Source organism: Dryobates pubescens, chromosome 31, assembly GCF_014839835.1.
Source record: "Dryobates pubescens isolate bDryPub1 chromosome 31, bDryPub1.pri, whole genome shotgun sequence".
Classification (NCBI taxonomy): domain Eukaryota; kingdom Metazoa; phylum Chordata; class Aves; order Piciformes; family Picidae; genus Dryobates; species Dryobates pubescens.
The window spans coordinates 8337354-8363950 of record NC_071642.1 but is presented as its reverse complement, the minus strand read 5'-3'; positions in this window follow the sequence as shown (position 1 = coordinate 8363950).

Below are 26597 nucleotides of genomic sequence, written 5' to 3'. Positions count from 1 at the left end.
CAGGGACACTTCTCAACTACACTCAGCTGCTCCAAGCCTCATCCAGCCTGGCCTTGAACACCCCCAGGCAGGAGGCAGCCACAGCCTCCCTGGACAACCTGTTCCAGACTCTCACCACCCTCACACTGAACAACTTCTTCCTCAGCTCCACTCTAACCCTGCTCTCCCTCAGCTTCAAACCATTCCCCCTTTGGCCTGGCTCTAGACACCCTCAGGAAAAGTCCTTCTGCAGCTTTCCTGCAGGATCCCTTCAGGTCCTGGCAGGCAGCTCTGAGGTCCCTCTGGGGTCTTCTCTTCTCCAGGCTGAACACCCCCAGCTCCCTCAGCCTGTGCTCACAGCAGAGCTGCTCCAGCTCTTGGAGCATCTTTGTGGCCTCCTCTGGCCGCACTCCATAGCTCTGTGTCCTTCACCTGCTGGGGACAGCAGAACTGGAGGCAGGATTGGAGGTGAGGTCTGAGCAGAGCAGAGTCCAGGGGCAGAATCCCCTCTCCTGCCCTGCTGCCCACCCTGCTCTGGCTGCAGCTTTCCCCTGGGCTAGCCCGGTGAGAAACAAAGGAAGTCTTGGGCCAGGAAGCTGAGATAAAGACCGAAGTCTTTGCGTCCCTGCTGTGCAATCAGGAGGGACATTGATTGAATGTTTTGTGGCCTTTAAGGAGCCCACACCCCCAGGATTTGGTGCAGCAGCCTTGCAGATGGGGGTTGCAGCTCTGGTACTGAAAAGACTGTGAAAAGCAAACCCCAAGGAACATCAGGCACTTGGGAGAGCACTTTGAAGCAGCTGGAAATACCAAATGCCCTTCATCTATCTTAGCTGGAGACAACACTGAAATGTTGATCCCCAGGCAGGTTTGCTTTGTTGGGTTGGTTTTTTTTCCTTATCAAGGTCAGAAGTCCATTTTGAAGCTGAGCCTCCTCAGAAGGGAGCTTTGGTCTCGTCCCCATCTCTAATCACCTTCTTGCTTTCACGGCTCAGCCAGAGCACATCGCTGTGCTTTAAGCCAGCCCAGAGATAGAGGGGATAGAAAAAGCTTTCCTTGTGTGTGGTGTTCACACTGATAAACAAACAGAGGAGGCTGCCTTTGACTTTCTGCTTTATTCCTCTGTGATTACTTCAGAAAACCAAATTAATGCTGTGTGGGCAAAGCAATGGAGGCTTTGGGAGGCTCCCTTCTTAGCACCCTCAAAAAGGGAATCACCTCTCCCTTTCTTCTTCTCCTTCTTTCTTCTCCTTCCTCATGGATTTAAAACTCAGCTACAACAAACAAATCAACTCAGAACTGAGAGCTGGAACTTGGCAGGGCAGAAAGATCAGTTGGAGCTTAAAGTGGCAGGATTTGGGCTCGCTGGGTGCAGGTTGGTGCAGACAGAATAGAGGTGAAGATGTCTGTAGCTCAACTTGCATTCCCACAGTCCTGAAGTGGGAATGCAAGACCTGAAGTGGTCTCCAAGATGTGGTTTCCAGGTGAGGGGTATGGCTGCACAGGGTTGATTCAGGATGGGGTAGAGAGCCAAGGTTTCTCCATAGAGTGAGGAAGAACCTGAGTGCTTCAAGACACAGAAATTCAGCTGAAAATCACCTGGGATATTAAACTGAGTGCAAGGAGCACTGGGGTATGCCTGGCAAACTTCACATGGCTGCTCCTGGCCATCCACAGACCCATGGCTACACTAAAAGCCCACCAAGGACTGGACTTGGGCTTCTTTGCCTTGAGCAGCCAAAGAAGTCCTTCAGCACACAGCCCCAAAATGGGCACACAGCCCAAATTCTCTGTATCTCTCTGCACAGATTGGCTTAGGCTGGAAGGAACCTCAGAGATCATCTGCTCCAAAACCCCATGCCATGGGCAAGAAAGCCTCTGCAGCCTTCCTGCAGGATCCCTTCAGTTATTGCAAGGCAGCTCTAAGGTCCTCCCAGAGTCTTCTGTCCAGGCTGCACACCCCCAGCTCCCTCAGCCTGTGCTCACAGCAGAGCTGCTCCAGCCCTTGGAGCATCTTTGTGGCCTCCTCTGGCCTCACTCCACAGCTCTGTGTCTTTCTTGTGCTGGGGACACCAGAACTGGAGGCAGGACTGGAGGTGAGGTCTGAGAAGAGCAGAGCCCAGGGGCAGAATCCTCTCTCTTGCCCTGCTGCCCACCCTGCTCTGGCTGCAGCCCAGCACCCAGCTGCCTTTGGGCTGCAGGAGGGCACTGCTGGCTTCTGGGGAGCTGCTCAGCACCCAGCACCCCCAAGGCTCTTTCTGCAGGGCTGCTGTGAACCCACTGCACCCAGCCTGTAATGGAGATGCAGCCTTTTTATGTCTCACTTGTTTCTCCTTCCCATCTCCAGACAGAAGGATGTAAGCCTCATCCCTCTTGCCAGCAATGGTTTTGCTCTGGTCCCAAACTGCCAGGGATAAATGCATTCTGTGGAAGGTCCCTGGGCTCTCATTCCAGCTTTCCAGTGGAATTGGTGTGGGTTGAGATCAGATTCTTTGAATTGTTCTAATTTCTGATCTTCCTCCATCTGTGACTTGCAGATTTGTCCCTCATAAGAATGGCAGTGGGGCAGTGAGAGGTGCTAATAGAAGCAAATTATGTTACAAGCTTCCAAATAAAAAAGAGAAAAGTGCCAGAAACCCAACCCTGGGAGCTGAATTTCCTCAGCAGACTACAGCTGGGAGAGAGACTGTAAAAATGAAGCCTTTACCCTCCATCAGTTTTCTCATGGAGGATGGAATGGACACCTCCAGACAAGTGTCTCTCATCAGGGAGCTTGAGTCAGGCTATGGAATATGAGGTCCTTGGGATTATAGAATGGTGGAGGTTGGAATAGCCCAGCCCCCACCTGGCTCCAGCCTCCTTTCAGGGAGTTGGAGAGAGCCAGAAGGTCTCCCCTCAGCCTCCTTCTCCCCAGCTCCCTCAGCTGCTCCTCCCCAGCCCTCTTCTCCAGACCCTTCCCCAGTTCATTGCTCTGCTCTGGATGCACTCCAGCCCCTCAATGCCCTTCTTGTAGTCCTTTGATTGGTCTTCCCTGATAGATTTCCCAAGCAAGGCAGATGTGGACAAAGCAACTCCTTGCTGCTGAGCTCAAGGTGCCCCTGACCCAGGCTTCTTGCTTAGACAATCAGAGCTGCTTTTGCCAACAAAAGAAAACCAAGGGACACAAAGCCTGACTCCAACACTTCCTCAGCTCTTCATTTCTATACCAGTTGGAGACCACTGCCTGTAGAAAACACACCAGTGAGAGGCTCCTCTCTGCTGGAAGCCTCAACCACAGAGCTGCAGATGAGCAGGTCCCATTTGTTTCCTCTTTTTAATGTGTGATATGGGGGAGGAGGCTGGAGCCAGGCTCTGCTCGGTGATGCCCAAGGCAGCACAAGGGACAATGGTGGAAGCTGAGGCATAGAAAGTTCCATGGAAACAGGAGGAAGGATTATTTTCACTGTGAAGGTGACAGAACACTGGAACAGGCTGCCCAGGGGGGTTGTGGAGTCTCCCTCTCTGGAGATATTCAAGACCCACCTGGATGTGTTCCTGTGTGGCCTGCCCTGGGTGCTCCTGCTCTGGCAGGGGGGTTGGGCAGGATGAGCTTTCCAGGTCCCTTCCAGCCCTTAGCATTCTGGGATTCTTTACTGTGAGAGTGGTGGAGCACTGGAGCAGGCTGCCCTGAGAGGCTGTGGAGTCTCCTCTGGAGACTCTCAAAGCCAGCCTGGATGTGTTCCTGTGTGACCTGCTCTAGGTGACCCTGCTCTGGCAGTGGGGGGTGGACTGGATGAACTTCAGAGGTCCCTTCCAACCCCTAACATCCTGTGATCCTGTGATCTGGCTGGGATCAGCAATGCTGTGTCCAGCAGGAGCAGGGAGGGGATTGTCCCCTGGTACCCAGCTCTGGGGAGGCCACAGCTCGAGTGCTGTGTCCAGTTTTGGGCACCTCAATGCCAGAGAGCTGTGGAGGTGCTGGAGCCAGGGCAGAGGAGGACAAGGAAGCTGGGAAGGGCCTGGAGAATAAATCTGATGGACAACTAAAGGAGCTGGGGGTGGTTAGCTTGAAACACAGGAGGACCTCATTGCTGTCTACAACTCCCTGTAAGGAGGTTGTGGAGAGGTTGGTGCTGGTCTCTTCTCTCAGGTCATTAGTGACAGAACAAGAGGGAATGGCCTCAAGCTGTGTCTGGGTAGGTTTAGACTGGACAGTAGGAAGAATTTTTTCCCAGCAAGAGTGGTCAGGGATTGGAATGTGCTGCCCAGGGAGGTGGTGGAGTCCCCAACCCTGGATGTGTTTCAAGGTGGTTTGGATGTGGTACTTGGGGATCTGGTTTAGGGGTGACCCTTGAACAGTAGGGTTCTGGGTTGGACTTGGTGATCCTGAGGATCTTGTCCAAACTGAATGTTTCTGTGATTCTATGATATTTCAAGGTCCCTTCCAGCCCCTGACTTAATTCTGTGATTCTGTGAAATAGATGCAGGCTCCAAAGCAGGGATCAGATCTTTGCTGCTAGGTAGGAACTGGCTGCATTTCATAGAATCATAGAATTGTCAGGGTTGGAAGGGACCTCAAGGCTCAGCCAGTTCCAACCCCCCTGCCATGGCCAGGGACACCTCACACCACAGCAGGTTGCTCACAGCCACATCCAGCCTGGCCTTAAAAACCTTCATTTGCACTCCCTCTCTGCTCCTGACAGCAATCTCTGTCTCTCCAGCAGCAGTCAGAGGCAAAATTAGGTTGTCTGTTTTGCAAACACATTTCTTTTTCCTCTCCTTTTCATGCTCCCCAATGCTGGTGGCTGGATGTAACCTGCATTAATATTGATGGCAAAGCTCTTGCTGATGTCAGAAGCACCTGGGCCAAGCTCTGGGTTTATCTTGACAAAGAGAGGCTTGCATTTTTCTATTATCCCTTGCAAATATGTGACCTAAATAACAGGAAGTGGATTGTAGAGTTTACCTCGAGTCATACAGCAGTAGCCATGTAGGACTGGGGAGGTTTAAAGCAGGGGTGTTTAAGGTTGGACATTCACAGTATCACAGTATCACTAAGGTTGGAATAGACCTCAAAGATCATCAAATCCAACCTGTCACCACAGACCTCAAGATTAGACCATGGCACCAAGTGCCACGTCCAATCCCCTCTTGAACCCCTCCAGGGATGGTGACTCCACCACCTCCCTGGGCAGCACATTCCAATGACGATTAGAAGAAACTTCTCTACTGGAAGGGTTCTCAAATCCTGGCCCAGGCTGCCCAGGGAGGTGGTGGAATCCTCATCCCTGGAGGTGTTTCAGAGCCACAGAGATGTGGTGCTGAGGGCCATGGTTTAGAATAGCATAGTGTAGTGTAGCGTAGCGCAGTGTAGCATAGCATAGCATAGCATAGCGTAGTGTAGCATAGCGTAGCATAGCATAGCATAGCATAGTAGTATAGCCTAGCGTAGCATAGTAGCATAGCGTAGCGTAGCATAGTGTAGTGTAGCATAGCGTAGCATAGCATAGCATAGCATAGTAGCATAGCGTAGCATAGCATAGCGTAGCATAGCATAGCGTAGCATAGTAGTATAGCGTAGCATAGCATCGTAGCATAGCGTAGCATAGCATAGCATAGCATAGCGTAGCATAGCGTAGCGTAGCGTAGCATAGCATAGCATAGCATAGCGTAGCGTAGCATAGCATAGCGTAGCATAGCATAGCATAGCGTAGTGTAGATAGTAGCATAGCGTAGCATAGCATAGCATAGCGTAGCGTAGCATAGCATAGCATAGCGTAGCATAGCGTAGCATAGCGTAGCGTAGCATAGCATAGCATAGCATAGCATAGCATAGCGTAGCATAGCATAGCATAGCGTAGATAGTAGCATAACGTAGCATAGCATAGCATAGCATAGCGTAGATAGTAGCATAGCATAGCATAGCATAGCATAGCATAGCATAGCATAGCGTAGATAGTAGCATAACGTAGCATAGCGTAGCATAGCATAGCATAGCATAGCGTAGATAGTAGCATAACGTAGCATAGCATAGCATAGCATAGCGTAGATAGTAGCATAGCATAGCGTAGCATAGCATAGCATAGCATAGCGTAGATAGTAGCATAGCATAGCGTAGCATAGCATAGCATAGCATAGCGTAGATAGTAGCATAGCATAGCATAGCGTAGCATAGCATAGCATAGCATAGCGTAGATAGTAGCATAACGTAGCATAGCATAGCATAGCATAGCGTAGATAGTAGCATAGCATAGCATAGCGTAGCATAGCATAGCATAGCATAGCGTAGATAGTAGCATAACGTAGCATAGCATAGCATAGCATAGCGTAGATAGTAGCATAGCATAGCGTAGTGTAGATAGTAGCATAGCGTAGCATAGCATAGCATAGCGTAGCATAGCATAGCATAGCGTAGATAGTAGCATAGCGTAGCATAGGATAACGTAGCGTAGTGTAGCGTAGCATAGCATAGTGTAGCATAGTAGCATAGCATAGCGTAGTGTAGATAGTAGCATAGCGTAGCATAGCGTAGTGTAGATAGTAGCATAGCGTAGCATAGCGTAGCGTAGCGTAGCATAGCATAGTGTAGCATAGTAGCATAGCATAGCGTAGTGTAGATAGTAGCATAGCGTAGCATAGCGTAGCATAGCGTAGCGTAGCGTAGCGTAGCATAGCATAGCATAGAATAGAATAGAATAGAATAGAATACTAGAGTTCTGGTGTCCCCAGCACAGGAAGGACATGGAACTGCTAGAGCAGGTCCAGAGGAGGCCACAAAAATGATCAGAGGGTTGCAGAAACTCCCCCATGAGGACAGGCTGGGAGAGCTGGGACTGTTCAACCTGGAGAAGAGAAGGCTCCAGGGAGACCTCAGAGAAACTTTCCAGTGCCTGAAGGGGCTCCAGGAGAGCTGGGGAGGGACTTGGGACAAGGGCTGTGAGTGACAGGAGAAGGGACAATGTCTTTGAGATGGGAGAGGGAAGATTGAGACTGGAGAGGAGGAAGAAATTCTTTAGAGTAAGGGTGGGGAGAGCCTGGCACAGGTTGCCCAGGGCAGCTGTGGCTGCCCCCTCCCTGGAGGTGTTCAAGGCCAGGTTGGATGAGGCCTTGAGCAACCTGGGCTGGTGAGAGCTGTTGGTACTGGATGAATGTAGCTTCCCAAAGCAGGTGGAGTCCAATGTGCCAAGCTGAGAGTCAGTTTCACCTGGCCAACGGCTGCAAGAGAACTGCAATTGGCCTTTGGAACCAACCTTCTACCTTGCCCTGTTTGAGGCTTTTTTTATGTTCTCAGCAGGCATCCATCCACGGAGCAGCATTTTAAAGCAGGGAAGTTGCTCAGGAGCAGCTTTAAGGCTTCATTTTAAAGAGAGAGGGAAAAAAAGAGAACACATTTTGAGCTGCACATTTGGAGCATTTCCCCCCTGAATGTTTTTACTCTTGCTTATTTTTATCTATGAAGGGATTCCAGAGAGGTTTCTGGGGGTGAGCAGCTCTCCAGAATAACCAGGGATGATGCCTGAGAGGAAAGCATCCCAGAAAAATCCCTCTGGGGGATTTCTCCTTCTTTTAAGAAACATGTTTTGAACAGAAAAAATGTTAAGTTTAAGACCAGGGGATGAAACCAGCCACAGCCAATGGCTCTGGGCACTGCCCTTCATCCACTTTCATGGCCTCTCCTCCAGACCATGAATCATAGAATCATAGAATCAACAAGGTTGGAAAAGACCTCAAAGATCATCAAGTCCAACCTGGCACCACAGACCTCATGACTACTAAACCATGGCACCAAGTGCCACATCCAATTCCCTCTTGAACACCTCCAGGGATGGGGACTCCACCACCTCCCTGGGCAGCACATTCCAATGGCTAACTCTCTCTGGGAAGAACTTTCTCCTCACCTCCAGCCTAAACTTCCCCTGGTGCAGCTTGAGGCTGTGTCCTCTTGTTCTGGTGCTGAGTGCCTGGGAGAAGAGACCAACCCCCTCCTGGCTACAATCTCCCTGCAGGGAGTTGGAGAGAGCAATGAGGTCTCCCCTGAGCCTCCTCTTCTGCAGACTAAGCAACCCCAGCTCCCTCAGCCTCCCCTCACAGGGCTGTGCTCCAGACCCCTCCCCAGCCTCGTTGCCCTTCTCTGGACACATTTAAGTCTCTCAATGTCCTTCTTAAACTGAGGGGCCCAGAACTGGACACAGGACTCAAGGTGTGGCCCAACCAGTGCTGAGCACAGGGCACAAGGACTTCCCTGCTCCTGCTGGCCACACTATTCTTGTTACAGGCCAGGATACCATTGGCCTTCTTGGCCACCTGGGCACACTGCTGGCTCATGTTCAGCCTACCATCAACCACTATCCCCAGGTCCCTCTCTGCCTGGCTGCTCTCCAGCCACTCTGACCCCAGCCCGTAGCTCTGCATGGGGTTGTTGTGGCCAAAGTGCAGCACCTGGCACTTGGACTTGTTGAATGCCATCCTGCTGGACTCTGCCCATCTGCCCAGCTGGTCAAGATCCCTCTGAAGAGCCCTTCTGCACTCTAACAGAACAACTCCTTCTTCCAACTTGGTGTCATCTGCAAATTTACTGATGACTGACTCAACCTCCTCATCCAGATCATTAATGGAGATATTGAACAGGATGAGGCCCAGCACTGATCCCTGGGGCACACCACTGGTGCCTGGCTGCCAGCTGGCTGTGGCACCATTCACCACCACTCTCTGGGTTCATGCTCCAACCAGTTCCTGACCCAGCTCAGAGTGCTCCTGTCCAAGCCAGGAGCTGACATCTTGGCCAGGATTTTGCTGTGGGGGACAGTGTCAAAGGCCTTGTTGACATCCAGGCAGGCTACATCCACAGCCTGCCCCACATCCACCAGGCAGTCACCTGGGCATAGAAAGAGATCAGGTTGGAGAGACAAGGGCAGGTAGCCCTGGCTGCAGATCCACATCCTCCCCCAGCAGATCTGGTTCACAGTCAGCCAAAATCTGCACCCTGCAAGGGAGGGACCTGACACTAATTCCCTTCTGGTCCTGCTGGGGCACTGTGTGGTAGGGGTTGGAAGGGACCTCCAGAGAACATCCAAACCCCATGCCAGAGCAGCATCACCCAGGGCAGCTCACACAGAACACATCCAGGGGGGTTGGAAGCTCTCCACACCAGGAGACTCCACAACCTCTCTGGGCAGCCTGCTCCAGGCCTCCAGCACCCTCACACCAAACAACTTTCTCCTCATCTTCAGGTGAAACCTCCTGGGCTCCATCTTCTCCTTGTTGTTCCTGGTCCTATCACTGGGCACCACCAACCAGAGCCTGGCCCCTTCATCCTGACCCCCACCCCTCAGATATTGATGGACATTGATCAGATCCCTCTCAGCCTTCTCTTCTCCACACTAAACAGCCCCAGGGCTCTCACAGCAGAGATGTTCCAATCCCTTCAGCATCCTTGAGGTCTCCATTGGACTCTCTCCAGCAGATCTCTGTCCCTCTTGCACTGGGGAGCCCCAAACTGGACACAGCACTGCAGGTGTGGTCTCAGCAGGGCAGAGCAGAGGGGGAAGAGAATCTCTCTAGACCCAGAGGTATAATTTGAGCTGAATTACTTGGGCAGGGCACTGGCAATCTGTTCCTCTTCAGTGTCTCTTCAAACTCACTAACTCAAACCAAAACAGGAAGACAGAGAGAGGCTTTTCCTTTCCTACTACAGAGAGTTACCAGTTTCCAGCAAGTCCTTTTCTGTTCCTTGGCTTGGTTGGTTGATTCTGCTTTGGCAGATCCCCTCTCAGCCTTCTCCTCTCCACGCTAAACAGCCCCAGAGCTCTCTGCAGCAGAGCTGTTCCAGTCCCATCGTCATCCTCATCGCCCCTGTTGGACTCTCTCCAGCAGATCCCTGTCTGTCTTGACCTGGGGAGCCCCAAACTGGACACAGGATTGCAGCTGTGGTCTCAGCAGGGCAGAGCAGAGGAGCAGAACCTCCCCAGCCAAGCTGGCCACACTCTCCTTGCTGCCCCCCAGGAGGAAACCAGCATGGGAGGAGGCTCGAGTGCCTGATCAATATTCTTAGCCCATTCTTAGCTGGGTTATTTAATTACCTGGGGATGGGCTTGTTTGAAACCAGACTTTTTTTTTTCAGCTCAGGCTATTAAAAAGCTTTTCCTATAAATATCCTGATTGCTCACCAAGGCCCTGGGGAGGGTCCTTGCACTCTGGTAATCTCATTTGGGGGGAGCAGGACTTCAGCAAAGAAATGCATCTGAGCAGGAAGCTCTTCAGGCTGAAAGCCACCTTGCACCCCCTCCCCCTTACACTCAAAGGCCTCCATTTAGGTGCCTCCTGTTCCAGGCATCTCTGGTGGGCTGTGAGAGCTCTGATCCTGATTCCCCTGGGAATGTGGCCTCTCCCCCTCCTCCCCCCCCCAGCATGGAGTTGCCTGGAAGGCTGTCAAGAGCCACTTTGGCTAATTGCAATCCTGGCTTAAAAGCATGGAGGGTGCAAAGCAACAGCAGCCCTAATGCAGGACCAGAGGTTAATGCACAGTCACAGGAAAGCCTTTAATCTGGCAGAAAAGGGATGGGGCAGTCCTTTATTATTTTGGTTTGCTTGGGTTTGTCCCTTCAGCAGGAAAAAGCTTCTCCACATCCAAGCAACAGCACATTACAAAGGAAACACACACACACAGACCCCTCAAATAGAGTGGCAAGGGTCTGAATGGATCTCTAGAGCTCACCAAGACCAACCTTCATCCTCTTTCCTGGCAGTTCTTGGCTCTTCCACAGAATCCCAGCATGGTAGAGGGTGGGAAGGGAGCTCTGGAGCTCACCCAGTCCAACAGTCCCTGCTCAAGCAGGGCACCCACAGCAGCTTGCCCAGGAACACAGTGGCCAGGGAGGGTTGGAAGCTCTCCACACCAGGAGACTCCACAACCTCTCTGGGCAGCCTGCTCCAGGCCTCCAGCACCCTCACAACAAACAACTTTCTCCTCATGGGCAAATAGAACCTCCTGGGTGTGTTTGTGCTCCTTGGCCCTTGTGCTTGGCACTGACAAGAGCCTGGCCCCAGCCTCTTGCCCCTCACCTGCTGAGCACTGAGCAGATCCCCTCTGGGGCTGCTCTTCTGCAGGCTCTCAGCCCCAGGGCTCTCAGCCTTTGCTGCTCCCAGAGCTGCTCCAGGCCCCTCAGCAGCTTCCCAGCCTGCCCTGGACTCTCTTCAGCAGTTTCCTGTCCCTCTGCAACTGGGGAGCCCAGAGCTGGCCACGATGCTTTCTCCCAAGCTCCTGTGCTCCTGTCCTTTGTGCAGTGTCCTTGCTGGTGTCACAGCCACGTCCTCCATAGCATTGCTCACCAGACTCTGCCCCAAGCTCAGGGGCCCCTTTGGAGCCCAGGGCTGTGTCACAGTACTACAGTATCGGCAAGGTTGGAAGAGACCTCAAGGATCATCAAGTACAACCTGTCACCACAGACCTCACAACTAGACCAGTGCCACATCCAATCTCCTCTTGAACACTTCCAGGGACGGTGACTCCACCACCTCCCTGGGCAGCACATCCCAATGACGAACGACTCGCTCAGTGACGAACTTTCTCCTCACCTCGAGTCTAAACCTCCCCTGGCACAGCTTGAGACTGTGTCCTCTTGTTCTGCTGCTGGTTGCCTGGGAGAAGAGACCAACCCCCACCTGGCTACAACCTCCCTTCAGGTAGTTGTAGAGGGCAATGAGGTCTCCCCTGAGCCTCCTCTTCTCCAGGCTAAGCAACCCCAGCTCCCTCAGCCTCTCCTCACAGGGCTGTGCTCCAGACCCCTCCCCAGCCTCATTGCCCTTCTCTCGACACGTTCAAGTGTCTCGATGTCCTTCTTAAACTGAGGGGCCCAGAACTGTCTCTGGATGTCACAGGCAGCAGGCAGCAGGCTGCAGCACCGAGGAGAGCGAAGTGTTCTGATTGATGAGAGCCGATGCACATCCAAGCTCCACTTCCTCACCAAGTGAGGCACAATAAAGAAAGGTCCCTGCCAATGACAAGTTGGGGCAGGAGGGGGAATGAGAAAGATCCATCAGCTCAGACAGCAGGAGAGACCTTCAACAACAGAAATGTTCTCCTGTGCAGGAGGCTTTGCTGTGCTGTCAGCCCACGCCAGGAAGGCAGCAGGGAGCTGTGGGGCATTCGTCCCTGGGTGAGGTCTGATGGATGATGAATGATGCTGGTTGATGCAGCTCCTCTGGGGACCTGCCACCACGTTGGGCAGTGACATCTGAGCTGCAGCTCCTAAGCAACACTCTGGCTGCTGTTCTCCTTAAGGAGCTAAAGGGGGAAGAGTCTGATCTAAAACTTAAGACTCACCGAGACTGGCAGCTCACAGAAACTGCCCCATGTGGATTTTGTCTTCCCCTGACATCAAACTGGGAAGTCCCTGGAACCAGCATGGATTTGCCACCCAAAGCTGCTTTGCATGAGCAGAGCATCTGCTCCCTCCAGCAGATCTGAGCAAACTTCTGCTTTCAGGGAATCTGGCCCCAAAACTCCACAGGGAGGAGGTTCCGAGGTGCTGTCATCCCCTGGTGTCAGGGCACTGCTCTGTCTCCTGCATTCATCTTCAGCTCTTACCTGCTGGGCCCATCTGCTCCAGCCATCAACATCAATATTGTCAGTGAACAGCTTTGGGATCTGCACACAGAACTGTGCAGTCAATCAAAAACTCAGTGGGGTTGGGGTTTTCCCCACCCCTTGTCTAGCAAGTGCCCAGGGGGGTGCCAGCAACAGCTGAGAGCAGTGACCTCTCCCTCCTGCACAGCTGCTCTCACAATGTGAGGGGTCTCACTCCCCTCCCAAAGGGCCAGAGCCATAATGACAGCCAGGCACTGCCTCAGCAGAGCTGGGCAGGGGGGTTCCAGGTGTCAGAGGTAGAAGAAAGGCTTCCTCAGCCCCTCTGGTTATCAATTGCTCTGTAAAAGATGAGGCCCCAGCAGCCCGGGCAGGGCAAATCTGGTCTGATGAAAAAAGCCAGCAGGAAGATTCCACCTGGTGCTCAGAAAATGTGGATGGTGCAGTGCAAGCCAGGCTGGGAAAGGGAGAGAGAAGCACTCTGCTGCCTGGATTTCAGTCCTGTGCCTCTTTCACCCTCTCCCCTAAGTGACCAGGCACTGATCTGTGCCCCTCTGCACTCAGAGGCAGGCACAGTTCCTCTGAGCTGGTGCCAGCCCTGGAGCCTTCCCGCAGCACACTGGGGATGACCAAGGCAGATCTGAGTCATGGCAAGGGGCAGAGTCTGGGCAAGAAAGCAATAAAACACTGAGCCAAGACATCAAGGTCTGGCCTGACACAGGCTGCAGTATTTCAGGTGCTGATGACCTACAGGAATGAGAGGTTCTGGAAACTTGGGAGGGGCTGGGGGGCACTCAGTGTGCAGCAGCTGGGATTCAGCATCTTCCAGAGCATCAGGGGTCCAGCACTGCCTAATGCATTTTTCCTCTGGGTAGCTCTCTGAGGAGCCAATTACTGCTGTTGCACTGTGCAGGCAGAGAATTCAGGTTTATTCCATGGTGAGCAGAGCAGAGAATGAAACCTCAGCCTCCTTAAGCAGAGCTCAGTGTCCTCAAGACTGAGCCATCCATCTTTGGACAGGTACCTGCAGAGAAAGCAGAAGGTGAGCAAGCTGGGAGCAAAACTTACATCCTTCCCTGCATCTCCTCTGACCCTTCTTCACATCCAAAATGCATCACAGGGGCTGGTGGGAAGATGCCTTCCTGGGCTTTCCAGGCTGGGCTTCACTGAGGGAAGTGTGGCCAGCAGAGCTAGGGGGGTTCTCCTGCCCCTCTGTTCTGTTCTGTCCTGCTGGGACCACACCTGCAATACTGTGTCCAGTTTGGGCCTCCCCAGCTCAAGACAGACAGAGACCTGCTGGAGAGAGCTACAAGGATGCTGAAGGGATTGGAACATCTCTGCTGTGAAGAAAGGCTGAGAGCCCTGGGGCTGTTTAGTCTGGAGAGGAGAAGGCTGAGAGGGATCTGATCAATGTCTATCAATATCTGAGGGGTGGGGCTCAGGATGAAGGTGCCAAGCTTTACTTGGTGGTGCCCAGTGATAGGACCAGGACCAACAGGGACAAGCTAGAACCCAGGAGGTTCCACCTCAACATGAGGAGAAAATTCTTTGTTGAGAGGGTGCTGGAGGCCTGGAGCAGGCTGCCCAGAGAGGTTGTGGAGTCTCCTGGTGTGGAGACTTTCCAGCCCCACCTGGATGTGTTCCTGTGTGCCCTGCCCTGAGGGATGCTGCTCTGGCAGGGGGGTTGGACTGAATCTCTGGAGGTCCCTTCCAGGCCCTGCCATCCTATGTTCCACACCTAAGCTGAATCTCCAGGTGAGCAGAGCCACTGAAGCCCTCATGGTGAGCAGGGGCTGGGCTCTGCAGGATGCTGTGCAGCATTGCTGATTCACAGAATCAGAGAATCACAGAATTGTCAGGGTTGGAAGGGACCTCAAGGCTCAGCCAGTTCCAACCCCCCTGCCGTGGCCAGGGACACCTCACACCACAGCAGGTTGCTCACAGCCACCTCCAGCCTGGCCCTAAAAACCTCCAGGGATGAGGCTTCCATCACCTCCCTGGGCAACCTGTGCCAGGCTCTCACCACCCTCATAGGGAAGAACTTCTTCCTAAGGTCTAATCTAAACCTCCCCTCCTCTAATTTGGATCCATCCCCCCCAGTCCTATCACTCCCTGACATCCTCAAAAGTCCCTCCCCAGCTTTCTTGTAGGCTCCTGCAGATACTGAAAGGCCACAAGAAGATCTCCTCAGAGCCTTCTCCTCTCCAGACTGAACAGCCCCAACTCCCTCAGTCTGTCCTCACAGCAGAGCAGCTCCAGCCCTCTGCTTCTCCTCGTGGCCCTTCTCTGGACACCTTCCAAGCACCTCCAGATCCTTCCTGGCACAGAGACTCCAGAACTGGACTGGGTTCCCATTTCCTGCCTGGTGTAACAGAGCTGAAAGCAGAGCTGCCTTCAGGCAAAACACAGCACTTAATGGCTCAGGGTCCACTGGGTCTGATCCTCATCTTCTTCCACGATGCCATTTTACAGCCACCATTGCCTCTGGCTGCCTCAAAGATGTCACCAGAAACAAACAAGCAAAACAAAAAGGCCCAAAGAATGCTGATCAGACATCAGGTCTCACCCTGTCTTTCCCCCACATCTCTCGTGAATATCACCCAGCTAAAAGCCAGGGCTTGAACTCCCCTTGAAGCCCTTGGTGGGTTCCCTGCTTGCCATTAGTGAAGCATCACTTCCACCAATGGATTGCTCATCAAGACCCCTCCCCCACCCTGCACCATCCCATCGATCACCGAGCAGCAGAGGGCCCAGGGAGCACCTGAGCTCCTCATCTCCATCCCCACAGCCACAGAACCTTCATCAGGATGCAGAGGGGGAGGCTGTGAGCAAGGGATGTCCCTTGGCTGGTCACACTGGGCTGCAATGAAGCTGTTTTAGCAACACAGCTGCCACCTCCCTGGATGGTGACAGCAGTGAGGCTGTTTTGGGGGAAGATCTTCCCCTCTGTGGTGCTGTCAGGGGGTCATTGTCTATCAGGACAAGAGGCTGGGGGCACACAGGGCACAGCATCCCGCTGGGCAGTCACTGAAACAAAGGAGGCTCCTGCAGAAGGAACTGAGCCACTTGGCTTTAACATAAAAAGAGGGTTTGATTGTAAGGAAAATGTTTCAAAGCCAGGCAAAAGCTACACTCTGGGGTCAGCCTGGCTCTAGAGGTGCCAAAGGTAGCAGCAGAGCCACTGCACCCCCACAGCAAGGAACATCTGCCCACTGCCCACCACGGAGTGACTCTGATCCCATTTGGGTTTATTTTTAGGCTCTCAATTTGAAACAGCTCAAAGAGAGAGAGAGAGAGAGAGAGGACTGCTGGCAGGAGGGCACTTGAGGTTTCTAAAGTGCAGACCTCTAATAGGCAGCACAGGCACCCACCCCACCTCAGCAGCCACCCAGATGAGAGGATGCTGGGTGTCCCTTTTCACCTCCCAGCTCCTCTCTGAGCCCGGGGAGGGGCAGCCAGCACTGCTCCATGGCTTGAAAACTTCCCCCCAGACTGAAGATGTGAGGAGGCAGAGGGTGACTCTGTCATCTATATATAGCCCAGCAGTGGTGCCAAGCCAAATGTAGGTTACTGTACCATGTGAATCATCCTGCTTTGGAGAGCAGGGATGGAAATCAGGGATGTGAAAAGGGGGTGGGGGCTAGAAGTGGTTTGAGAAGCCTGCCTTGACTGACTCCCAAGCTGTGCTTTGCCAACAGCCTCTAGACAGGAGGATGCAGCATGTGATGTGCCTGTTCCCACTATGTCAGAGAGGATCTGCCTGTAATTCCCAAGGACTGTGCCAGCTAAGTGCTGTAAATGTGCCAGCACTGCCAAAGGAGACCAGAACAGCTGATCTGGATGAGGGTCTGGACTGCTTCCCTGGGACACAGATGGAAGAGTTTCCTGATGGGCAGGGCACAAAGTTCCTAAGGTTCATTTCTATCCTATTTCTCATTCATCCCCTGTGCAAGGCCCTGCACCTAGAGCAGGGCAACCCTCGATATCAGTCCAGGCTCAGGGGTGATGAACTTGAAAGCAGAGAAGGATCTGGGGGGGTGCTGGTGGGGGAGAAGCTGGGCAGGAGCCAGCAATGGGCACTGGCAGCACAGAAGGCCAAGGGCAGCCTGGGCTGCATCCAAAGCAGTATGGCCAGAGATGGAGAGAGAGGATCCTGCCCCTCTGCTCTGCTCTGGAAGACCTCACCTGCAGGGCTGTGTCCAGCTGTGGGGCCTCAGAGACAAGAGAGACCTGGAGCTGATGGAGAGGGTCCTGAGGAGGCCACAAAGATGATCAAAAGAGGGCTGGAGAACCTCTGCTGTGGGGACAGAATGGGAGAGTTGAGGCTGTTCAGCCTGGAGAAGAGAAAGCTCCAGGGAGACCTTAGAGCAGTCTTCCAGTATCCAAAGGGGCTCCAAGAGAGCTGGTGAGGGACTTCTGACAAGGGCTGGGAGTGACAGGATGAGGGACAATGGATTGAATCTTGAGGAGGGCAGATGTAGAGTGGATATGAGGAAGAAATTCTGGACAGTAAGGGTAGTGAGAGACTGGAACAGGTTGCCCAGGGAGGTTGTGGGTGTCCCCTCCAAGGCCAGGTTGGACGAGGTCTTGAGCAGCCTAGGTCGGTGGGAGGTGTCCCTGCCCATGGCATGGGGTTGGAACTGGATGGTCCTTGAGGTCTCTTCCAACCCAACCCATTCTATGAGGCTGGAAAGGTGACCATCAGCTCTGGTGAGGCACATTTAGCAGCAAATAAAACTGTAGCTTCCCAAAGGAGATGGAGTCTGCCACAGAGAAGAATTATTACAGCTCTATAAATACCCAGGGATACTTGGCCAGCCAGGGCAGCAGCCCTGCAGATGTGAAAATGATGCTTGCAGTCCAAGAGCTGCTGTGGTGAGTCCTGGCTGGTGCTGCAGCACAGATCCCAGGCCCACAGCATCCCCACATCTGCCACCAGAGCTGGAGCAAGGCTCCTCTCCCCTGATGCTTCCACAGAATGGATCTTCAGGGGAGTGCTCTGGAGAAGGGGCAGCACCAGTGCTGCCAGAAGGACACCAAGGACACTCAGCCCTCCCCATCACACAACTTCTTTGTGCCACTCCCTCCCCAGGGCTGTTGGTTGCTGTCTCCTCCCTGCCATTTCCTGCCCCCCAGTGAAAACACCTCCTTTCATAGTTTTGTTAGTCCAGCTCTCACCACCTGTGCTGCTGGCTGTAAATGCACTGAAACCCCTCAGGATCCCAGAATCATAGAATCAACCAGGTTGGAAAAGACCTCAGAGATCATCAAGTCCAACCTGTTACCTGCCCCCTAACACCTCCTGACAGCTAAAGTGCCACATCCAAGCCTCCAGAGATCATGACTCCACCACCTCCCTGGGCAGCACATCCCAGTGGCCAGATCCTCTTTCTGGGAAAAACTCTCCTCACCTCCAGCCTAAACCTCCCCTGGCACAGCTTGAGACTGTGTCCTCTTGTTCTGGTGCTGGCTGCCTGGGAGAAGAGACCAACCCCCACCTGGCTACAACCTCCCTGCAGGGAGTTGGAGAGAGTAAGAAGGTCTCCCCTGAGCCTCCTCTCCTCCAGGCTAAGCAACCCCAGCTCCCTCAGCCTCTCCTCACAGGGCTGTGCTCCAGACCCCTCCCCAGCCTCATTGCCCTTCTCTGGACACCTTCAAGTCTCTCAATGTCCTTCTTAAATTGAGGATGTCCCCATCTCAAGCCCAATGCCCACAGCAGGCAGGTGGAGCATCCCTCCTTCTGTCAGGATGGGGCAACAAGGCTGGTGAGAGGCCTTGAGCACAAGCCCTACGAGGAGAGGCTGAGGGAGCTGGGGTTGCTTAGCCTGCAGAAGAGGAGGCTCAGGGGAGACCTTCTTGCTCTCTCCAACTACCTGAAAGGAGGTTGTAGCCAGGAGGGATCTGGTCTCTTCTCTCTAGCAATCAGCACCAGAACAAGAGGACACAGTCTCAAGCTGCACCAGGGGAAGTTTAGGCTGGAGGTGAGGAGAAAGTCCTTCCCAGAGAGAGTTGTTAGCCACTGGAATGTGCTGCCCAGGGAAGTGGTGGAGTCACCGTCCCTGGAGGTGTTCAAGAGGGGATTGGATGTGGCACTGGGTGCCATGGTTTAGTCATGAGGTCTGTGGTGCCAGGTTGGACTTGATGATCTTTGAGGACTCCTCCAACCTTGGTGATTCTGTGGTACTGTGACAACCAAGGCCCCACATTTCCTAGCCCCCCACAAGCTTGTGAAGAACCAAAGGTTTTCTTCCACAGATCCCCCCCCCCCCCCCCCAACATATAAAATGCATAAAATAACGACAGAGTAGCTCCCAGGGCTGCTCCTCAGAGTTTAAATCTTGGGGTCTAAAATTAAATATTTTTTTTTTAAAAGGGCTCTATTTTTGTCTCTGTCTTTCAGAAGCTGTTCCCTGCCTTCCACGGAGCTGCCAGCCATTAACGGTAATTATGCTGCAAGCCCCTTAGCACTTATCACATCCATTAGCACCCAGAACATCCCCCACACCTCCTCGGCTTCTGATTCCCACAGGTCTTTGAAGAGGTGCTGCAGCACCACCCAGCTCTGGAAGCGGTTCCCCACCCCTCCCAGTTTTTGGAGGAGGAAATGGATGAGGCCTTGGGGGTGCTGGGGAAGGAGAAGCTCAACAGGAGCCAGCAGGGAGCACTTGCAGCCCAGAGAGCCAAGCAGAGCCTGGGCTGCAGCAAGAGAAGTGTGGCCAGCAGGGCCAGGGAGGGGATTCTGCCCCTCTGCTCCACTCTGCTGAGACCACAGCTGGAGCTCTGGGGCCAGTTCTGGAGCCTCTGTGCCAGGAAGGATCTGGAGGTGCTGGAAGGTGTCCAGAGAAGGGCCACGAGGAGGAGCAGAGGGCTGGAGCTGCTCTGCTGTGAGGACAGACTGAGGGAGTTGGGGTTGTTCAGTCTGGAGAAGAGAATCCTCAGAGTAGACCTCATTGTGGTCTTCCACTATCTTCAGGGAGCTACAAGAAATCTGGGGAGGGACTTTTGAGGATGTCAGGGAGTGATAGGACTGGGGGGGAATGGATCCAAGCCAGAGGAGGGAAGGTTTAGATTAGACCTTAGGAAGAAGTTGAGGGTGGTGAGAGCCTGGCACAGGTTGCCCAGGGAGGTGGTGGAAGCCTCATCCCTGGAGGTTTTGAAGGCCAGGCTGGAGGTGGCTGTGAGCAACCTGCTGTAGTGTGAGGTGTCCCTGCCCAGGGCAGAGGGATTGGAACTGGCTGAGCCTTAAGGTCCCTTCCAGCCCTGACAATTCTGTGACTGTAAAATCCGCTCCTGTAAGCAGGGATGTAAGGATCTGTCCACACCCCACCCCTGGCACAAAGCTTCCTGCTGAGATCAGCATTTCCCTCTCACTTCCACCTTCCCAAACTGCACATCAAGGATTTCCCTGTTTCTCTCTCTGTTTTCTGAAGGTGGAATGGTAAAAAAAAAAAGGGAAAAAAAAGCCTCGAAAGCAGCCTGGTGGAGAGCAGCCTGCTGAAAGGAGGCCTTGGACATGTTTAATTCATCAAGCAGCAGCAGAAATGTTTGGAAGGAGAAGCTCCAGCACAGGCTGTTGCTGACTCACAAGTATCTGGTTTAAGATAATGGAATCACAGAATTGTCAGGGTTGGAGCACCTGGCTGTGCTCCTGTGTGCCCTGGGTGGTGCTGCTCTGGCAGGGGGTTTGGACTGCGTGGTCTCTAGAGGTCCCTTCCAACCCCTAACATGCTGTGATGAGCAGAGCATTCAAAAGAGGAAGGTGCTTCTCTGAGGTGTAATCAGGGAAGGAGAGAGCCAAACCACTCTCTTCAAGCTTCCCAAGCCACCACTGGAGGCTCGAGTGCCTGGCAGCCCAGCAGACACCGCAGGAGTGCAGTGCTCTGCCGTGTAAAGCACAGGCTCCAGAGGCAGGATGAGATGTTAAAGCTGGCACTGGCCAGCCCAGCACGGGGGGCTGTGTGTCACTCCCCCTTCATTTGTCCCCACTGACCTCACTCCCATTATTTATTTACAAAGAAAAATGCAAAAAGCACATCAGCTTGCCTTTTTTTCCCCCCTTGACCTCTGGAACCTATTGATTGCTGCTCTGCAAAGGGAATTAAGCTCCATTTCTACTCACAGGAGATCCCTCTGCTACTGCAGAACAGCATCTGAAGGTTATATTCAGCCCCTAGCACAGGCAGCAGCTCCAAGTGGCTCTGCCTCAGTCCCTTGCAAGCATCTTCCTCACAGGCAACAGCTCCAAGTGGCTCTGCCTCAGTCCCTTGCAAGCATCTTCCTCACAGGCAGCAGCTCCAAGTGGCTCTGCCTCAGCCCTTTGCAAGCCTCTTCCTCACAGGCAGCAGCTCCAAGTGGCTCTGCCTCAGTCCCTTGCAAGTCTCTTCCTCACAGGTAGAATCACAGAATGATAGGGGTTGGAAGGGACCTCTGGAGATCATCAAACCCAACACCACTGCCAGAGCAGGTTGACCTAGAGCAGGTTGCACAGGACTACATCCAGGAAGGTTCTAAATGACTCAAGAGATGGAGACTCCACCACCTCTAAGAGCCTGTTCCAGTGCTCTTCCAGCCTCAAGGTAAAGAAGTTCCTCCTCATGGAACTTCCTATGCACAAGTTTGTCCCCATTATCTCTTGTCCCACTAACTGGGAACCAATGACAAAAGACTGGCCCCATCCTCCTGACACTAGCTCTTTAAGTATTTATAAGCACAGATAAGATCCCTTCCATCAGTCTTCTTCTCCCAGTGGCTCTGCCTCAGCCCTTTGCAAGCATCTTCCTCACAGGCAGCAGCTCCAAGTGGCTCTGTCTCAGTCCTTTGCAAGCATCTCCCTCCTAATTAAAAGATGTTTTTCACCAGGCCACCACCAGGATGTTTAAAGCTGCAAGTGCAGATAGGATCTGGCATGTGGAATGTTTCCTTCCAGTGCTTCCAAGGAGGTGAGGTGGTTCCTGTGGGTGAAAAATAACCATCTGGAGAGCATCCATCTCCTTCTGCAGAGGGAAAGAGGGGAAAGTGGTTCTTGGCAGTCATGTTTTAACACCAAGAGTGGCTGCTCCTGGCTGCAGTCTGCAGTATCTGTGGCAATAAACAGGGCTGTGAAGATGCTTAGGAGCATGAACATCTCTCTTATGAAGAAAGGCTGAGGGACTTGAGGCTTTTTAGCCTGGAGAGGAGAAGCCTGAGGTGGGGGGCGGGTAGCAGACTGCCCAAAGAGGTTGTTGAGTGTCCTTCTCTGGAGACTTCCAAAGCCCACCTGGATGCCTTTCTGTGTGACCTACTCTAGGTGACCCTGCCCTGGCTGGGGGGTTAGACTGGATGACATTTTGAGGTCCCTTCCAACTCCTAATGTTCTGTGATTCTCAGTGCTGTTATCTGCTTCCAGGGTGGGTGTCAGGAGGCTGGGACCAGGCTTTCTCCAGCAGTGCCCAGTGCCAGGGCAAGGAGCAGCAGGCACAAAGCTGAACACAAGAAGTTCCATCTAAACATGAGGGAAAACTTCTTTACTTTGAGGGTGGCAGAGGCCTGGAGCAGGCTGCCCAGAGAGGTTGTGGAGTCTCCATTTCTGGAGTCATTCCAACCCCCCCTGGGCATTGTGCTCCTGGGCAAGCTGCTGTGGGGTGCCCTGCTGGAGCTGGGGGGTTGGACTGGGTGAGCTCCACAGCTCCCTTCCCACCCCCCACCATGCTGGGATTCTGTGGAAGAGCCAAGAACTGTCAGGAAAGAGGATGAAGGTTCCTTGATCTGATAAATAACTATTGTTAATCATGGCTATAGACAGGCTTCAGGGCTAAAAGCAGCTGGCCAAGCATGTTGGCCACAAATGGGGAAGTGAAAGCAGCAGACACACACTTTGGGTACGAAACCAATCGACCTGAGCAGCACAAAATGCTAATTAGGCTTCATTTGGGGGAAAGGCAAAATACTTTGGCCTTAATCCCAGAGTTATTTCTCCTCGTGACCAGCCTGTATCAGGACGAGGCATCAGAGCAGCCAGACACTGATGAGCATCATTAGCTTCTCCCTGCAGCCTTGGGTCCTGAACAGACAGAGTCACCCTGCATGCTCTGATCTGTTGGCCTGTTCAAACAATTAACTGAGACAATTCAAATCAGGGACTAGAAGGGGTGGGGTTGGTTTATGGTGGAAAGTGTGCTGAAAACTCAGCCCAGCAAATTGGATCATCCCTCTCTGTCCAAAGCTTCCCACACTAAGCTGACACTGAGACCTTTCCTTTAATCTGCACTTTCCTCTGCTCTGCTCAGACCTCACCTCCAATCCTGTCTCCAGTTCTGCTATCCCAAGCACAAGAAGGACACAGAGCTGCTGGAGGGAGTCCAAAGGAGGCCACAAAGATGATCCAAGGGCTGGAGCAGCTCTGCTGTGAGGACAGGATGAGGGAGCTGGGGGTGTTCAGCCTGCAGAAAAGAAGACTCCAGGGGGACCTCAGAGCTGCCTGCCAGGACCTGCAGGAAGGCTGCAGAGAGACTTTTCCTGAGGGTGTCTGGAGCCAGACCAAGGGGGAATGGTTTGAAGCTGAGGCAGAGCAGGGTTAGAGTGGAGCTGAGGAAGAATTTGTTCAGTGTGAGGGTGGTGAGAGTCTGGCACAGGTTCAAGTCCCTTCATCATCCTCACAGCTCTCTGTTGGAATCCCCAGCAGATCCCTGTCTCTCTTGAACTGGGGAGGCTGTGGATGCCCAGTTCCTGGAGGTGTTCCAGGCCAGGTGTTCAAGGCCCTAACGTGGCCTCTTCAGGGGCTTTGGGCAAGATGACCTTCGAGGGTCCCTTCCAACCCAATGCATCTGTGAATGTGTGAGATGGATGCAGTGATGCAGAGGAGCAGACTCAGCACCTCAGCAGAAATGAGATCACTGAGAGAAGCTTTCTCTCATCCTCCACAGCCACAAAATAAACTCCCAGGGGCTAGTTAAGAAAATCAGGTTAAAGGATCAGCTGGGAGGGGCTTTGTTTGCTTCAGTTTTTAATTGTAAAACCTACAGACTTTACACCTGACAACATCTCAGCCAAACCCTGCAGTGCCAAGGCAAGGAGGGCTCCAAATGAGGATGCAGAATCTCCTGACCTTGACATTTACAGGTGGGAGCTTGGAAATTCTTCTCTCAAAGCCCTTTCTGGAAGCATTTCTTTGGCATGGAGCTGGTTAATGGGAGCCAGAAGCTAACCTGAAGCTTGGAAATGGAAAAAGAAGAAGAAAGCAATGCAGCAAATTCCACCAAGTCTGTGTGTCAGGGACTTTGCAGCAGCACTGTGACCACTGCACTGCTGAAGGTCAGCTGAATTCCTGTACACTGATACCTGCCCTACCCCTGTAGGTCCTTCTCATGCTCACCTTTCATGGGGAGGAGAGAGAAAGAAGCCAGTGATGAACATCCTGCTAGAGGAGCAGCCAGGAACGACTTACGGAGCAGAAATGTTGGAGTCCCACAGCAGTGAATGACACAGAATTGTCAGGGCTGGAAGGGACCTCAAGGCTCAGCCAGTTCCAACCCCCCTGCCATGGCCAGGGACACCTCACACCAGAGCAGGTTGCTCACAGCCACATCCAGCCTGGCCTCCAACACCTCCAGGCATGAGGCTTCCACCACCTCCCCGGGCACCCTGTGCTAGGCTCTCACCACCCTCATGGGGAACAACTTCTTCCTAAAGTCTAATCTCAGTCTTCTCTCCTGTAGTTTGGATCCATCCCCTCAGTCCTATCACTCCCTGACACCCTCAAAAGTCCCTCCCCAGCTTTCTCATCACCCCCTTCAGATACTGCAAGGCCACAATGAGGTCTCCTGGGAGCCTTCTCCTCTCCAGCCTGCACAACCCCAACTCCCTCAGTCTGTCCTCACAGCAGAGCAACTCCAGCCCTCTGCTCACCCTCATGGCCCTTCTCTGGACACCTTCCAGCACCTCCAGATCCTTCCTGTAATAGGGGCTCCAGAACTGGGCACAGAGCTCCAGGACTGTGAATGAACACAATGGCTTCAAGGAATACAGAATTACATTTCATGCTGGCAAATTTAGACTAACAGCCACATTTTTGATGACCTTTCCTGACATCCCAAATGGAAAACAAGTCCCTGCCTTATCACAAAGAGTCACTGATAGAATCAGTGTCCAGCTGCCCAGAATATTCATTGATTTAAATGGAAAGCACTAAAAATTACCCTTCCTCCCTTCCTATTTCTTCCTTTCTTTACTTCCTTCCTTCCTTTTTCTTTCTTCTTTCTTTCTCTTTCTGTTCTTACTTTTTCTCTCTTTTTTCTTTCCTTTTCCTTTTTCTGTCTTTCTCTTTTTTCTTTCTTTTTCTTTCTCCCTTTCTCTCTTTCTTTCTCTCTTTTTCTCTTTCTTGCTCTCTTTCACTCTTTATGTCTTTCTTTTCTCTTTCTTTCTTTTGCTGTCTTTCTTTCCTGCTCTTCCTCTCTTCCTTTCTCTTCTTTCTTTCTCTTTCTTTCTCTTTCTTTTCTTACTTTTTCTTTCTTTTTTCTCTTTTTTCTTTCCTTTTCCTTTCTTTTTCTGGCTTTCCCTTTTTTCTCTTTTTCTTTCTCCCTTTCTCTCTTTCTTTCTCTCTCTTTTTCTCTTTCTTGCTCTCTTTTGCTCTTTTTGTCTTTCTTTTCTCTTTCTTTTTTTTTCTGTCTTTCTTTCCTGCTCTTCCTCTCTTCCTTTCTCTTCTTTCTTTCTCTCTTTTTTGTCTTTCTTTCTTTTTTCTTTCTTTCTCTCTTTCTTTCTCTTTCTTTCTCTCTTTCTTTCTTTCCTCCACTCTTCCTCTCTTCCTTTCTTTCCTTCCTTTCTTCCTTTCATCCTTCCTTCCTTTCTTTCTTTGCATTCTTCCTTTCTTTCTTTGCATTCTTCCTTCCTTTCTTTGCTTGCTTCCTTCCCTTTCTTCTTTTCCATCTTTAAACCCCACAGTGGGCTCATTTCACAACTGCCAGAGGCAGCTCCTCCAAACCCCTCTCTTCTGTTTCATCCCTCCATCCCCTCAGGACTGGTGGCCTTCCTAGCCTGCCCTGCATGCCTGTTCCCCACGCTCCACCTTTCCCTGGGTACAGGCTGACACCATTGCTTCGAAACTGGGAGGGGGAATGCTGCACTTGACTCCAGCTAAGGATCTTGAACACCCCCCCCCCCCAAAAAGGAAGACTCAGAGCTTCTGCTTAATCAAGACTTCAAAGGCTCTATCTCTATATTTATGTTTGACTCTTTTTTTAACAGTGAGTTTGCAAAATGCATTACCAAAGTTATTGATTTTTTTCCTGCTGTCAGAGTCTGCCTGATTCGATTTGCTGCTGTATTTATTGCTTCCCCCCATCCCCTAATCAGCTTATTGTTATTTCTACTAAGAAGATGTTTTAGATGCTGTAAGCTGGGAGCAATTGAGCTGACATTCCAGCCAGACAAGCAGCTCATGTTGCTGGATGGAGCTTTAATTGGGTTATTTCTTGGTTTCCCCTCCTTTTTCCCTCCCAGGTTTTGGTGGTGGTTTTCTTCTTGCCCACCTGCAGCTGCTGCTCTGGCAGCTGTGATTAAGTGGGAGGAAGGTTGCAGCTGGTTGGGAATCCCACCGAGGTGGTGGGCAAAACAGTCAGGATTAGTCACACAACGTGGTCCTAGGGCTGAAAGCCTTCTGCTGTGAGGACAGGCTGAGGGAATTGGAGTTGTTCAGCCTGAAGAAGGCTCCAGGGAGACCTTCTGGTGGCCTTTCAAGACTGGGGGACAGAGTTCTTAGCAGGCCTGATGAGCTTTGAGCTCCTTGGCCAAGCTGGTAGATAATTCATATCATAAAATGCTCACATTTTTCACCTATAAAACCTTCACATGAGGAAAGTCCCCCAAGCAGAACTACTTTAAGGTTCTCTTCTTCCCCTTCCCCTCCCCCTCTGCTCTGCCCTGGTGAGGCCACAGCTGGAGTATTGTGGCCAGTTCTGGGCTCCCCAAATGCAGAGGGACAGGGAGGTGCTGGAGAGAGTCCAGGGCAGGCTGGGAAGATGCTGAGGGGCCTGGAGCAGCTCTGGGAGCAGCAAAGGCTGAGAGCCCTGGGGCTGAGAGCCTG